The sequence below is a fragment of the Anguilla rostrata genome, chromosome 19 (genome assembly GCF_018555375.3).
Source record: "Anguilla rostrata isolate EN2019 chromosome 19, ASM1855537v3, whole genome shotgun sequence".
NCBI lineage: Eukaryota > Metazoa > Chordata > Actinopteri > Anguilliformes > Anguillidae > Anguilla > Anguilla rostrata.
The window spans coordinates 1,728,613-1,744,360 of NC_057951.1; the positions used below are offsets into that span (position 1 = coordinate 1,728,613).

Sequence of the window (15,748 nt, forward strand, 5' to 3'; positions counted from 1 at the left end):
GTTTTTGTCACTGAGTTTATGTGTGAATCAAAAATGACCCCCAAGTTCTTTACTTTTGGTTTAGATTTTATCCCAAGAGGGCAGAATTTATTTACAAGTGTTTCCCTCTGAACGCCTGGACCTACAGGAAGAACCTCTGTTTTTTCCTCATTCAATTTCCGGAAGTTTTTGGGCATCCAGCTAGTGATGTCTGATAGACAGTCAACCAATGTATTAAAAACATTGTCATCATCTGGCCCTACAGACATACATAACTGTGCATCATCTGCATAGGTATGGAATTTTACACCATGTTTGCCAATAATTTTGCCTAAGGGGAGCATATACAGAGTGAAGAGTAGAGGCCTAAGTATCGATCCCTGTGGAACTCCACAAGTAATCTCAGCCTTCTTCGAGACATGGTCACCTAGACAGACATAAAATGTCCTCCCTGTCAAATGTGACTAAAACTATTTTAGCACAGTATCTGAGAGACCAACCAAATTCTTAAGGTGGTGCATTAGTATTTCATGGTCTATGGTGTCAAATGCAGCACTCAAGTCTAAAAGAATAAGAACTGATATATTATTATCATCAATACTCTGTCTGAGGTCATGAACTACCTTCACCAACGTGGTCTCTGTGCTATAATTTGAGCGAAAACCAGGGTCATAATCAAATGGCCCTATTATGGACCTGCCCACATCCTGGTCTATATCTCCACCCAGTCACATGTTCTGGTTGATGTACCTGACAAAGACCTTTGAGGTCGAAACGTTGTACCATTATATCACTTTGGGAGCAGAAAAAACAGTGTGTGGATATACTCTCTCTTCTTATTATTATTATCAGTTACTCATAGAAAACACAGTACATAAACAAAAACATGTTTTCAACATACAAAAATGCCAAGATACTCACCCATACAAAGCACTGTCTATATATAATTAAAACTTGCAAAATCTAGGCTTTTAAAATTATTGACATCAATACTTTTGATATAAAAAAGGGGTGGGGCGGTGAATAAATAAATACATATAATAATGGCAAATATTTTGCCCTATTAAAACATTTTTTAATCTTACAAAACTATCCAGGCATATGTTTTCCCAATTAATGTACTGTATGTCTGTGGGTTGCATAAAGTTTAGCACAATAGTACCATTTATTTTACAATGTAAAAATCATATTTGTGAACAATAATAATAATAATAATTTTATTCCAAACAGCACCCAAAGCACTGGATGCAGACAATTGTTCAAACATAGTGTCGCAATTTTCACGATTTCAGGTGTAACAGCTGAATAGCTCAATTTCCGTGATTGGCCTTTCACTTTCATGTGACACAAACTTTGAATGACAACATTCTCAACATAGAATGAGACCATCTTACAGCTCATGATATTAACTCTCCAACAACACCAAACATGACTTTATTGCATATTAGATTGGCTAAATAGTTTAGACAAAGACAAAGAAAGCGCATAATTTACGCACCGACATAGCCTATTATTCACCTCCAGGACCGGCAACAAAAACAGATATATTGTCTCAGAAACGTCAAAATAATCTTGATACATCTACGCCTTTGGATCATGCTTTTGATTGGATAATATATGTAACTCACGAATCACTGACCAATAGAAACGTGCTTTTGACCCGTCGTCCATTTTGCTTTTGACACGCCCCGTACTCTGGTCTCCAGATACTCCTGACTCGAGAAAGAGACTGTGGGTCAGAGCTCACATTTCAGCTCTGAAATGCAAATAAAATAAAATTTAATTAAATTTAATGTGTTGTGGCGCATTTTGAATAAATTATTATTAATTACATTTATATAGCACTTTCCAAATGCTCAAAGTGCTTTACAGTGAAGGGGAACTCACCTCACCCACCACCAATGTGTAGCACCCACCTGGGTGATGCACGGCAGCCATTTTGCGCCAGAACGCTCACCACACATTAGCGAAGGTGGAGAGGGAGAGAACGTTTATTTAGCCAATTAAATCTGGGGATGATTTTTAGTGGCAAGTTTGTGAGAGCCAGATCTGGGATTTGGCCAGGACACCGGGGAACCCCCTACTCTTAGCGATAAGTGTCATGGGATCTTTAATGACCACAGAGAGTCAGGACCTTGGTTTAACGTCTCATCCGAAAGACGGCATCTCCTACAGCACAGTGTCCCCGTCACTGCACTGGGGCATTGGGGTTTTATTTGTACCAGAGGGAAGATTGCCCCCTGCTGGTCCACCAACACCACTTCCAGCAGCAACTCAGTATTCCCTGGTGGTCTCCCATCCAAGTACTAACCAAGCCCACACCTGCTTAGCTTCAGCCATTTGGCAGGAGCAGAGTGCATGGAGGTATGGCTGCTGATGAATAAAATGAAGTGGAACTGGTAAGAGCAGGTATCGTGGAAAGTCAGCTCTCATTAGTTTTTTATATTTTATTTTAATACTTCACAAACACATTTGATGAGTATATGAAGGGCAAATAACCTTAAAAATTCTCAACAAAAAAAAGAGAGAAAAAAAGAAACAGTTGATTGGGGAAGGCACAAGAAAATGTAGACAAAATACCAAAAATTACACAAACATATAAACAAAAGCATGTGCTTGTTATTTCTTATTATTTTGTAATAAGAAATAACAAAAATTACTTACCTCACACATTAGCATGTTACATAGGGCCATCACATGGGTCAGTGACTGGCAGGGAGACTGGTGGAGTGTTAAATTATTTAGTGATTTATTTATTTATTTATTTTATTTGCTGTCTGTAGTAGGTATTTGTCTTGAGATGGTTTGTTATAACCAAAAAGGCTTATTTGTGTGTTCAGCCTACAGATTACACCATTATATTGGAGAACTTTAAGTACCAACGTCAATATAATTCACGCCTCTCTGTTTTTCAGGCTTATCAGTGGTTTGCATCTTGTAGTGTACCCTCTGTAGTCCTGCTGGTGTAGTCTTCTACGTATGGTAGACTTTGATACATCTACACCTGCATCAAGGAGAGTGTTTTTGATCTGTTGGGCTGTTGTCAGGGGGGTTTTCTTCACCATAGAGACTATTCTGCGGTCATCCACTCATTGGCCAACAACAACTGAGTTCCATTTAATGTCCAAAACTGATTTTTTCATCGCAGTACGTTAATCCACACGATACGGTCTTATTTTTTTCAGTCCCTTTTCAATGGATAAACAGTTTTTACGGATTGGATCAGCTGTATCTGAAAGTATTTGGATATTCTGTAGATTCAGTATGGCAAAGAATGTGTCATTAGCTCAACTACACGAGCTGCTGGATCAACAAAAATCATTATTTAAAGAAGCCTTGCAACAGATGGAGAATAGTTACAAGAGGTTTGTAAAGACTATAATGGATAATACCAACAGTAGTTTGGATGGCATTCTAAAAGATGTGGAAGACCTCAAAGTCAGTCTCCAATACACACAGAAGGATGTGGATCAACTCAAGGAGGCATGCAACAAAATCTCATCTGACGGTAAATCCTTTGAGGGTGATATCCATAAACTAGCTGAGTCCCTACTTACAATGTATTACAAATCAGGTTACCTTGAAGGACAGTCCAGACGCAATAATCTGGTTATTGATGGAGTTTTTGAGTCAGACAATGAAAAATGGGCTGACACTGAACAGAAAGTACTTAAATTATTCGGAGAAAAACTGGATCTGGACCCAACCAAAATAGAAATTGAGAGAGCCCATCGCACTGGAAAAGTGCCCAACAATGTCCAGTCAAACACTGGGAATGAATCTAGTTTGCCTGGAAGGAAAGTTGATAGGCCAAGGTCCATTGTAGTCAAATTCCTCAGGTTTAAGGACAGAGAAAGAGTCTTGTGGAATGCTAATAAACTCAAGGGGACTAAAATATTTATTAATGAAGACTATCCTGAGGCTGTGAGACAGAAGAGAAGGGAGCTGATACCTAAGATGCTGGAAGCCAGAAAGAACGGAGACTATGCAGTGTTAAGATATGACAAGCTCATCACTCGCCCTGGTCGTCAGAAAGAGAGAAGAACATAGAACTGTATATCAACAAAGAGCACTAACACGAACTGTAGGCAGGGGGCCGTGTATGATTTTACCTTGATGCTATGATGAAATTACCAAAAAAAAGGCTTGTTAATGGCTCATCTGAATGTATGTAGTCTGCGGAACAAAATACATGAAATTGGTTGCCTAGTACAGTTATACAATATCCGCATTCTAACTATATCAGAAACCCACTTGGACTCATCATTTGAAAATGAGGAGATATCAATACACGGGTACAATATCTTTAGAAAGGACAGAAGTAGATTTGGTGGTGGTGTTGCTGTCTACATCCAAAGCCATATTCCAGCAGTATACAGGGCAGACCTAATAATCAGCAACATGGAGGCTCTATGGGTGCAAGTTCACCTACCCCACCTAAAACCCATTCTTATTGGCTGCTGCTACAGGCCTCCGAGTGCTGATCTTGAACAGATGTGTGGCATGTTAGATAAAGCCTCTGATGAAAACAGAGAATTATATGTACTGGGAGATATGAACATTGATTGGCTAGACACTAGGTGCCCATTGAAATCTAAGTTATATTCTATGACTCAGGCCTGTAATTTAACTCAAGTCATGTCATTTCCAACAAGAATTTTTACGAATAAGTTTGGCAAAACCTCATCAACATGTATCGATCATATTTTTACAAATAATCCTGTGCACTGCTCAAAGGCAGTTTCTCTATCAGTTGGATTTAGTGATCATTACTTGGTTGCTTTGTCTAGAAAGAACAAAATCCCCAAAGGGGGTAATAAGGTTATCTATAAGAGATCGTACAAACATTTTAAAACAGAAACATTTCTGCAAGAAGTGGAACAGGTACAATAGTCTAATGTATGCAATGAGAACGATCCTGAAGCTGCACTTACAGAGTTCATGAATTTATTCATGAAAATTGTGAATGGTCATGCTCCACTGACAAAATTTACAGTAAAAGCTAACAATGCTCTATGGATTGATAAAGAGCTGAAAGATTTGATGACTTTAAGAGACAATGCAAAAAAAACAGTTAATAGAGTATGCAGTCTATCAGTTACAAGAATACTGTAAATTAAGGAATCTTGTGACTAAGTTAAATAAAAGTTTAAAAAAAAAAAGAATATTACAAGCATAGGATTAGTGAAGTAAAAAATGATGGGAAAAAACTATGGACTACAATGAATGAAATAATGGGCAGGGCATCTAACACGTCTATTTCATTTATCCAATCTAATGGAGCATTTATAACAAAATCATATGAAATCGCAAATTACTTTAATGACTTTTTCATAGGTAAGGTTGACAAACTCAGAAGCAACATGCAATCTAGTGATGGTGCAGTATCAAACAATAAATTAGTAATGGCATAATGGAAAATAATAACTGCCACTTTGAGTTTCAGCAGATCAGCAGAGATGTGGTTATGGAAATGTTAATGTCACTACCCGACTGTAACCCTTCTGGCACAGTTAATCTTGATGGTAAATTGCTTAAATTAGCGGCCACCTACGTCACTACTCCTATAGCCCATGTATTCAATAAATGTCTAATCCATGGGGTTCGTCCAACTCTTTGGAAGGAAGCTAAAATCATTCCACTTCCAAAAGATAAAAATAGTGCTTTTAATGGGCCCAATAGTCGCCCTATAAGTATTTTACCGGCACCGAGTAAATTAAATGAAAAAATTATCTTCAAACAAATTAAGGATTATTTCTCCAGCAATAAATTGATATCCAATACTCAGCATGCTTATAGAGAAAGCCATTCTACATGTACTGCACTTGCAGAAATGACTGATGACTGGATAACATACATTGATAATAGGAAGATGGTGGGAGCAGTCATGCTAGATTTTAGTGCAGCATTCGATGTAATAGATCATGGAAATTAGAGTGCTATGGCTTTTCATGTACTGCAGTCTCCTGGATAAAGGACTACCTCACAGGAAGCAAAGAGTGTTCTTTAATGGCAGCTTATCTAATTCAAAGGACATACATTGTGGGGTTCCACAAGGCAGTTGCCTGGGGCCATTACTGTTCACCATCTTCACCAATTTCATTACAACCCACGTCAGGCAACTGCACCCAACTCGCAATGAAGTGGATAAAAGTGGGAAACGTTTACTGGAACATAGGAAACAAAAGGACAGAAACTGAACCTATTTTTACCACTACATTTAGTCAATGACCCAGCTCTGGATTATTTCGCTGTGGATTATTGAAATAACTTGGAGGCTGCTTTTCGCTGGATGCATCAAACAAAGGAGAGCGTCTGGGCGGAGGTATGTGCTTCAAAGCTAAATAATTTAATGGAACATGGAATGATATGGACATAACTGGAATTGAAATGAACTAGATTTTACAAGGTTTATTTTGGATGTATGGACACTTGAATGTTTTGTTTAGAAAACCCGATTCAGCTTGAGAAAATAATCGGGTGCCTTTGAATCAGCGCAACAAACTTAAGGCTTTGAAATTTGAAGAAAAACAGTGTTTGAATGGACTACGCTAATTGAAGGAAATTAATTTTGGTTTCTATAGGAAAAGAAATAGAAATTATTTTTGAGGAGCAGAATGGCTGACTCCGACACAGACGTAAATTCAGGCCTACCTGAGAAGGATTTAAATGAAGACACAGCGCGATTGCATTCCTCTAGATCCGGCAAAATGTCGCATTTAACGCGAAGAATGAACATTGGTAATTCTCTCTAGGCTGACGATGAGCATGTTGATGAAGTTAAGGGAAACTTGGCGAAATTCAATGACATGCTTAATGAATTCAAAGGTTTTCATGTATCATACATCCAAATGTTGTAACGGTACGGGTGCTGGGAAAAAACACGAAACTCAAAAGGGAGAAAATTAACAAAGACTTTACTTACAGAAAGGAAGGCAAACAAACAGGGAACTGAAAGGACACGAAGGGCAAAAACACAAACTCAAAAAATATCTAAATAAAACAGAAAACAAGAGGAACTCACAAACATGGGCAGGGCAGAACACAGGCAGGTAGAGGACAAGGGCAGGTCAAACAGAGCACAAGGGCAGGTCAAACAAAACACAGGCAGGTATAATCGGTGGTTTGCAAACAGACATCGGAAACAAACACAAGGAACCAGCACCCGAGTCAAGGGAACAGAGAACTTAAATAGACAGGGGTAACAAGACACAGGTGAACTCAAAAAACAATCAAACCAGAAGGAGGGGATAAGACACAGGTGGGAACAATGATGGGATAACGAGACAATGAAACAATCATACAATTAACAGGGGGGGAGCAGGACACAAAACAGAAGTGCCGCCATCTGGCGGCCCAACAGGGGAAACACAGACAGGAAAACAGGACCATGACAAATGTTGAATGAAGAGGATAAAAAGGAGGATTTAAAAGGCTGGTACAAACCGAGAATTGCACAAATTAACGCCTTTCTTATAAATTTGATCTGAATTTAATTCAAATGTTTGTCCAAATGATGAGGATCAACTGTCAGTTATTTCCTCTATCAGAAGTGACAGGTCCAGCAGATCTAGTAGTTCAAAATCAAGTGTCTCATTCACAGCTTCAGCGCGCATTTGCGCAGAAGCAGAGCGCGCAGCTCTGTTGGCTGCTAGGTTGCAAGAGAAGCACGCTCTAGAAAAACAGCAAGAGCAACTTGATCTGCAAAAGGAAGAAATTAGGAAAAGAAGAGACGCTAGAGATTCAAACTAAATTGGCAGCCAACACAGCGAAAATTAACTACCTCAAAAATGCCGAAACGTCTGTTGATGGGAATTGTACAGCAAATGAAATACAATCAGATGCAATGAATGCATATTATGATGCAACACTGGAGAAACCATCACCGTTGATTGGCATAAGTGGACCAGATATACGGCCTAAACAGGGTGTTCAAGTACAGTTTCCTGTCTTGCTTAGTGCAGATACCTCTAAGGCTTCTGCTCATACTAGCAGCACTGCCCAACCACAATCTCAGCATAGCACTCTCCAGAGTACTTTCACACAGGCCACTCAACATACATCTCAGGCAAGGGACAAAAGCACTCTTCTAATAAGCCCCCATCAGGAGTCGGTAAATCTTTCTAGCATACTTAAAAAGCAGAATGAATTGACAAACATTCTTGTAAAGCAACAGATTCTTTCTATTTTACCAAAAGGAAACCTCTCGGTTTTTGATGGAGACATCCTGCAGAATAAATCTTTCATCCATTGTTTTGAACACATGATTGAAAGAAAAACAGACGATAACCAAGACCGGTTACATTTTCTTACTCAATACACTCAGGAGCTTGTTAGAAGCTGTCAACATATGAATCCCAACAGAGGCTATCAGAAAGCAAAGACATTATTGAAGGAGCACTTTGGAAATGAATACAGAATTTCTTGTGCCTATATGGAGAAAGCCCTTGGTTGGCCTACTATCAAATCTGAGGACGCAAAGGCTTTATGGGACTTTGCACTTCCCTGAGGGACATACAGTTCCCTGAGGGACATACAGAGCTGGATGGACAATCACCACCTGAAGCTCAACCCGGGAAAGACGGAGCTAATCTTTATTCCTGCTCTATCCTCTCCCCTCCTCGACTTTTCCATTTCCTTAGGGGACACCGTAGTGACATCATCACCCTGCGCCAAGAATCTCGGAGTGATGATGGACAACAGGCTGTCCCTCTCCAACAACATTGCAGCAGTAACCCGGGCATGCAGATTTTTCCTATATAACATCCGCAGAATCCGCCCCTTTCTCACCACCTACTCAACCCAGCTCCTGGTCCAAGCAATGGTTCTATCCCGCCTGGACTACTGCAACTCTCTTCTGGCTGGACTACCGGCATCTGCCACCAGACCCCTGCAGCTCATCCAGAATGCTGCGGCTCGTCTGGTCTTCAACCTCCCCAGACACTCCCACGTAACTCCCCTGCTCACTACCCTCCACTGGCTGCCTGTTATAGCTCGCATCAAATTCAAAACATTGGTTCTAGCATACCAGGCAGTCAAGGGATCAGCCCCAGCATACCTTCACAAGATTTTCAAACCCTACATGCCAGCCAGATCCCTCCGTTCTGCTACCTCAGGACGCCTAGCACCTCCCCCTCTTCGCACCTGCACTTCCAGAACACGTCTCCTGTCTGTTCTGGCCCCACGATGGTGGAATGACCTCCCTGTGGAGGTCAGAACAGCTGAGACTGTGAACAATTTCAAACGACGACTGAAGACCCACCTCTTCAGGCTGCACCTCTCCCCATCCCTCCCTTCCCCCCCTGTAAATGATTAAACTTAGGGGTGTAACTAGGCAGCTGTTTAATAGGTGACTTAGTTGATGCGCCAGTCTTAACGACTGCTTGTATTTTTATTTATTTTTATTTTTCCATAGATTGCGTTGTTGCCGTTCTTGTTGTTAGTGTTAATCAGTTTAACCACCAGGGTCCAAGTTGAACTATGCGGTTGTTCCCTGTACTTGGACCGGTACTTCTCTCTAGGGGTTTCGTCATACTTGTTCCTGGTTATGGATATACACTTTGTTGTACGTCGCTCTGGATAAGAGCGTCTGCCAAATGCCTGTAATGTAAATGTAAATGTAATGCACTGTTCCTTAGAACCTGTTGCAGTGCCATGGAACTGGAGTACATGGAAGAATTGGATACAGTTTCTAATAAGAGGAACATTGTTCTTAAGCTCCCATATAAGCTAAGAGAAAAGTGGTGCGGGAAGGCGTGTGAGCTGCAATGTACTAGTAGAGTCATTGAGAGACAAGCTAATATAATTTCAGACCCAATATATGGCAATATTCAGGATTTGAGCTCTGCTAAGGCAAAGCCTAAAATAACAGTGAGGCCCAAATCAAAAGGAACCTTTGCCACCAATGTTAATGTGAAATCAAACCAGGAACCTAGAGGCCCAAATATCTCATGCCTGTTCTGCAAAGGGGACCATGAACTGAAATCATGCTCTGAATTTGGAAATAAAGTACACAGGGAAAAGATCACATTCCTAAGACAGAATAGAGTCTGTTTTGGATGTTTAATGAAGGCTGGGCATGTGAGCAAAGACTGCACAGGGCATCTCAGTGGCTCTATATGCAAGAAAAACCATCCTAGTGTACTACATATCAAAGCAGAACAGTCAGTAAAAGCCCATGTGAGTAGTGTGCAGGTGTCGGTCAGAGCTGGTGAGCATTCTGGGGCTGGTGACAAAGAGAGTAGCACAGAGTGCATGCTTTCCATTGTGCCAGTTCAGGTAAAACACTCAAAAGGAAGCAAAGTAATACATACGTATGCATTTCTTGACCCTGGTAGTTCTGCAACCTTCTGCACAAAGAGCCTCATTAGTAAATTGAACATCACAGGGAGAAAAACCAACATCTTGTTCTGAAGAATGTCCCAGGAGAAGCCTGTGAGCTCAGACGTCATCACAGGGTTAGAGGTCTCTGCTATAGATGAAAACAACTTCATTGCATTACCAGAGGTATACACTCAGAGAAGCATGCCAGTAGACACATATAGCATTCCCACCAATGATGATCTCTCTAGATTTCCTTACCTTAGTGAGGTGAACATTCTTAGAATCAAAGCTGACGTGGAGTTGTTGATTGGCAGCAATGTTCCAAAGGCTCTAGAACCATGGGAAGTAGTCAACAGCCAAAGAGATGAGCCATACGCAGTTAAAACCATATTGGACTGGGTTGTCAATGGTCCTCTAAATGGAAGTTGCATGAATAGCTGTCCTAAAGTCACGGCAAACAGAACTTCTGTTACAAACCTGGAAGAGCTGTTGTTGCAGCAGCATAACCATGACTTCAATGAATGCTCACAGGACAAAGTTGAAATGTCCCTGGAGGACAAGATATTCATAACTATAGCAGAAAACTCAGTCAGTTTGCTAGATGGACATTATACTTTGAACTTACCTTTTAGAAGAAAAGACTTAGTTATGCCAGATAACCACCAGGTGGCAGAGCAGCATCTTTCTAGTCTAAAAAAGAATTTCCAAAATGACCTATTCAAAACTGAATACACAGAATTCCTCACAGAAGTCATCAACAAAGGACATGCAGAGGTGGTGCGACAGGATGAATAGAAAAGATCTGATGGTAAAGTCTGCTGCATCCCACACCAAGGTGTATACCACCACAAGAAAGGTACCATAAAGGTTGCCTTTGATTGTAGTGCAACTTTTCGTGGCACATTTTTAAATTCTGAACTCTTGCAAGGTGCAGATCTGACAAGCTCTTTTTTTGGTGTTCTCACGAGATTCCGACAAGAGCCTGTTGCAGTGATGACAGATATTCAGACAATGTTTCATCAGGCCAGAGTGTCAAAATCTGATGTTGACTTCTTAAGATTTCTGTGGTGGCCTAGTGATGATGTCAGTAAGCCTCCAGTTGAACACCGCATGTTGGTGCACCTTTTTGGAGTGGTATCGTCTCCAAGTTGTGCAAACTTTGCATTAAGGCAGACCGCTAGAGACAACAAGAGCATGTTTCATCCCAAGGTAATAAGCACTATTGAGAACAATTTTTATGTTGATGATTGCTTGAAGTCCCTCCCATCTGAACAGGAAGCAGTGGAGCTGGTCAAAGAGCTTACATCTCTCTGCCAAAAAGGAGGATTCCGTCTGACCAAATGGATGAGCAACAGCCGAACTGTACTTGCGCATATTCCAAAGGAGGACAGAGCCCATGAGGTCAGGGAACTGGACCTAGACAGAGACAAACTGTGTTGAGGATGACATGTTTAAATTCAACATCATTGTGAAAGATAAACCTCACACTTGAAGAAACATGCTGTCCATAGTGAGCTCAATCTATGACCCACTTGGTTTCTTGTGTCCTCTCATTCTACCTGTAAAGTTGCTTCTTCAGGGGCTCTGCAGGAGCAAACACGACTGGGACAGCAGAATACCTCAAGCTGCATCTGACAAATGGAGAAGATGGATCGATCATCTTGATCTTGATCATCCAAGTGGCTCGTTGCGTGAAACCATCTGGATTTAGACCACTCAGACAAACTGAGCTACATCACTTTTCCGATGCCAGCGATCATGAGTACGGCACAGTAAGTTACCTCAGATTGACTGCAGACAATCATATGGTACATGTATCCTTCATGCTTGGTAAAGCAAGAGTGGCTCCTCTAAAACAGATGACCATCCCTCACATGGAACTGGCAGCAGCAGTGCTGGCTGTTGAAGTTGACAAGATGCTGAGAAAGGAGGTGGAGTTAAAGCTCAGTCAGTCAAACTTTTGGACCGACGGTCAATCTGTTTTGAAGTACATAGCAAATGAGCAAAAAAGATTTCATAGTTTTGTGGCCAACAGAATCTCTCTCATAAGGGACAACACAGATGTATCACAATGGAGGTACATCAGAACCAAACTGAATCCAGCTGACATGGCATCAAGAGGTGTGAGTGCAAGCACATTGGTCAAGTACAAGGAATGGATCCAGGGACCACAGTTTCTGCGGAGGACAGAAGAGGAATAGCCTCAAATCCCCATGGAGTCCCTCTTACTCTCTCAGGATGATCCAGAGGTGAAAAGGAGCACCGCTGTGTTCAGTGTTGTCATCAAAGACAAAGAAAAGGAAAACCCAACAAACAAGCCACTGGAACACTTTTCTAGTTGGCACAAATTAAAGAGAGCAGTGGCACGGTATTTAAAATTAAAAGACATTCTTCAGTCATTCAGAGTGAAAAGAAAATAAATCAAGTCTAGTCATGACACAAAGTCTCAAACAAGAGCCCAGAGCAAAATGATGTGTGACCACATACAAGCTTTTAAGACTACACTTGGAAGACAGTCAATAAGTTTGGATGATCTGTTGAAAGCAGAAAGGGCCATCATTGTGTTCTGCCAAAGACAGAGATATTCAGATGAAATGCAAAAGTTAGAGAAAACATCCTCTACTGGAAAGGCCTTCAACAGACAAAGTAGCATCTACAAGCTTGATCCAGTGCTAGAGGATGGAGTTTTACGAGTAGGAGGGAGATTGAACAAGTCAGCAATGCCTGATGAGGCCAAGCGACCAATGATTCTGCTAAAGGATCATCACATTTCCACTCTTGTGCTTCGTCACATACATGAACACCTTGGGCACGGCGGCAGAAATCACATCCTCTCACAACTCCGGCAAAAGTACTGGATTGTTAATGCCAACTCCGCTACTCGTATGGTAATATCTAGATGTGTTGTGTGCAGACGCATAAGAGGCAAGATGGGAGAGCAAAAGATGGCAGATCTTCCCAAGGAGAGACTAAGAGCTGATCTTCCACCATTCAGCAATGTTGGACTAGACTACTTTGAGCCTTTTGACGTAAAAAGAGGAAGAAGTCACGTGAAAAGGTATGGAGTAATTTTTACATGCATGTCAAGTAGAGCCATACACCTTGAAATGGCTCACTCGATGGACACTGACTCTTGTATTAATGCCTTGAGAAGGTTTGTGTGTAGGAGAGGTCAAGTCACACACACCCGATCTGACAATGGGACCAACCTGGTTGGTGCAAAAAATGAGCTGCAAAAGGCCATCTCTGATTGGAACCACAATAAGATCCAGAAAGAAACGCTTCAGAAAGGAGTTTAATGGAGTTTTAATCCTCCTGCAGCTTCACATCACGGTGGAGTTTGGGAAAGACTTATCCGCATGGTGCGACAAATTCTTTATTCCATCCTGAAAGAACAAGAACTCGATGACGAAAGTCTTGAAACTCTACTGTGTGAAGCCATCTTAAACAGCTGCCCTATTACCACTGTTACAGAGGATGAAAAAGACCTTGAGGCGCTGACTCCGAACCACATTCTCCTTTTAAAGACTCATCCTGCTTTCCCACCTGGATTGTTCCAGAAATCTGACTTGTACATTAAACGACGTTGGAAGCAAGTTCAGTACCTAGCTGACTTGTTTTGGAAAAGATGGACTCGAGAGTCTGTAATAATGGTAAATACTCTCGAGTCCATCTTTTGATGTCGTAATGGTGGTCGACAGCACAGCTCCTCATGGATCCTGGCCTCTTGAAAAGGTACTCAAAGTCCAGCCTGACTCTGAAGGACTAACAAGAGCTGTTACACTCAAGACTAAGACTGGAGTCTTGGAAAGACCAATGACAAAGCTCTGCCTGCTTCTTGAAGGCTCAGAGGTCACTGAATGAAGATTGACCTGCTTGGCAAGATATAAAGATAAGTACCACATTGTACATTCACTCTCATTTCTTGATTTTTCTTTAATGTTTAGAATACATGAATGGCTCCTTATATAGCATTTCTGTTTGTAATTGTTGCATAGGTCACAATTAGGGGCCGGTGTGTAGGAGCCATTAATTTATGTTGGTTTATAATAAGAACCCCAAAAAGGTATTATGAAGGAATTATTTATTTATTCTGTTCTACATTTAAGTTATATAATATAATGGAATTTATCATGTATTTGTTATTTATTGTTTAGTGCACATTGATTATTTTATGAGTGTGTCCCTCTATAGGAGAAGGGGGAATAAATTATATTTAAGATGGCGCGGTGAGGCGGGCCAGTAGCCGGGTGCGGGCGGAAACGGTCATTGACCGTGTTTTGCACAACCAAAGTGGACCCGTGGAAGCTGGAACTTTAATTTTAAGTTTATTATTGCAGTTTTATGTTCATTTATTTGTGAATAAATTGAACAAGAACAACAACAATAATGCATTTTTATTTTCATTACAACACGCGTCAGACAACTGCGCCCAACTCCCAGTGAAGTGGATAAAAGTGGGAAACGTTTACTGGAACATAGGAAACAAAAAGACAGAAACTTAATCTATTTTTACCACTACAATAATAGTAATAATCATAATAATAATTTGTTTTTAATGACATTTAACGTAATATACATTCGATGGTAGGCCTACCATAATGTGAAGGCATTCAAAACCTGACAACCTTTCATAAAACCTATTAAAGAACCCACCACTAGATGGAGGCACATGCTCAATAGTCACTGAAGTCAGCGTTCAGATTATGGCTAATGTTTCTCAGCTTGACAGTTGCTTTTGCAATCAAATGTCTTCATCTGCATATGAATTGGTTCAAGTAGCTTAATAGCAATCTTATCTTACTGTACAATATTGTCTTGCAGTTATGTCAAGTTATATATTTCTACTTTCAAAAATAAAACTGAAACTCACTCAGACACCAGAGAGCCATCAGGCACCAGCCACGCCTAATGCCAGCTGATCTGGCTGCTCCAGCTGTCTGTGTCACACTGGGCTGCCTGTGTAACATCCCTCCATATTGTATACTCCTGTGCTACTACTACTGTGACATTTGCAATGTTTCTAACTTTCTATTGTCTGCGTCTGTGATGCCCTTTAACATAACACAGTGCTGCAAACCACATTTCTCTACAGGGACAATAAAGTCAAGTCAAGTTCAGTAGAGATGGCTTATACGAAATCCACTGTATTTTCCACGTGCAAGTAATTTCTGTCACAAAGGTCACATAAGTATTTATCTATAACCTTTATATGTATAGGAAAAACTAGTTTTAAGTGCATCAAGTTAAGGCCATTTTAGAAAGTGCGATTTCTAAAACATTTTAAGAACATTATACATACTCTCCACACTGGAAGACATCTTGTGCTTGTAGAGGCATTGTTATGGGCTCTGTTGTGGAGTTTCATGATTTTCCTCCATGATCAGCGTGTCTCACTTTGCAAGTCTGCTAGATGACTTGCTATATGTGAGAAGGAATCTGAATA

At 40.7% G+C, this 15,748-nt stretch overlaps 2 protein-coding genes and 1 long non-coding RNA gene across 6 annotated transcripts in view; 2 read left to right on the top strand and 1 right to left on the bottom strand.

Annotated features, from left to right (window-relative positions):
• LOC135245748 (uncharacterized) overlaps window positions 1-15,748 on the bottom strand; it is a 516,260-nt gene that overhangs the window by 344,295 nt on the left and 156,217 nt on the right. The gene's annotated exons all lie outside the window — the stretch shown is intronic.
• Window positions 1-15,748, top strand: part of LOC135245707 (NACHT, LRR and PYD domains-containing protein 12-like) — a 343,935-nt gene that overhangs the window by 296,849 nt on the left and 31,338 nt on the right. The window lies entirely within an intron of this gene.
• Window positions 1-15,748, top strand: part of LOC135245705 (uncharacterized) — a 492,416-nt gene that overhangs the window by 141,948 nt on the left and 334,720 nt on the right.